This window comes from Microcebus murinus, chromosome 2 (assembly GCF_040939455.1).
Source record: "Microcebus murinus isolate Inina chromosome 2, M.murinus_Inina_mat1.0, whole genome shotgun sequence".
NCBI classification, from domain to species: Eukaryota; Metazoa; Chordata; class Mammalia; order Primates; family Cheirogaleidae; genus Microcebus; species Microcebus murinus.
In genome coordinates, this window is record NC_134105.1 from 106,547,250 (window position 1) to 106,548,199 (window position 950).

Sequence of the window (950 nt, forward strand, 5' to 3'; positions counted from 1 at the left end):
TTTCTCCCAAAGCTTGTGATTAGTCCCCATGTGTCTTTATGGAGGGACGCTCCATGCAGAAGTATGGGTGTGGATTGATCCTCAGTTCTCTGCCTTGTTTGATACCTAGTTCCAGAAGCTGCTTTGCTTGTGTTCATTCTCTTAAAGCCTCTCGTGTATAATAACACCAGAGTCTGACTCTCACCTGTCTCTTGGGATTCAACAAAGCATCCTTAACAACTTTTCCTTCAGTTTCAATTGGCTGGTCAGATTAGCAAGTTAAGCAATAGCAATAAATTAAATCACGTAGGTTAAAAAGGATTCACATAAACTCAATTAAACTCAATGTTCTAAAAAGACCTAAAATACATTTTCAACCTCTGTCCCTTAAAATTTTCCTAAAACACTAGTAATGACACCTTGGTTATCACCAAATTTGATAGTTATATGCACTAACACCCAGATTATACGTTTAAGGAATAGAGAAATTTTTTATGGGAGATGGTTGGCTCCACTTCTTATGTTAAGAAAAATCTAGGCTGCAAACATTTCTCAAATGAAAAACAACAGTGATTCTCAAAATTTGAAGTAAAGGTATTTAGTTTCAAAGAAAAATATGTTTGAATGTTATATGTTTAATTTTTGTCAGTTTTCATAAATAGGAGTGTTACATACATAAATGTTTCGATTAATTATAGGTTCATTTGTATTTATACTTATTTGGATAAGCAGGAAAGGCTAAACGCAGGAAATAATGAGCGCAGTAGTCACAAAATGTATGTATTGAAACAAATAAGGACAGACTGTTTACCAGCAATAATTATCTATATAATCATCAAGTGAAAAGGGCAGTCTACAGTTAATCATTATAGTCACTGTTGAGCAGACCATCATGACTCTGTTACTAATGCCAGGAGAGGCCTTCAACTACATGCAGGATGGCAAAGATCATCACCATACCAACCACTAGG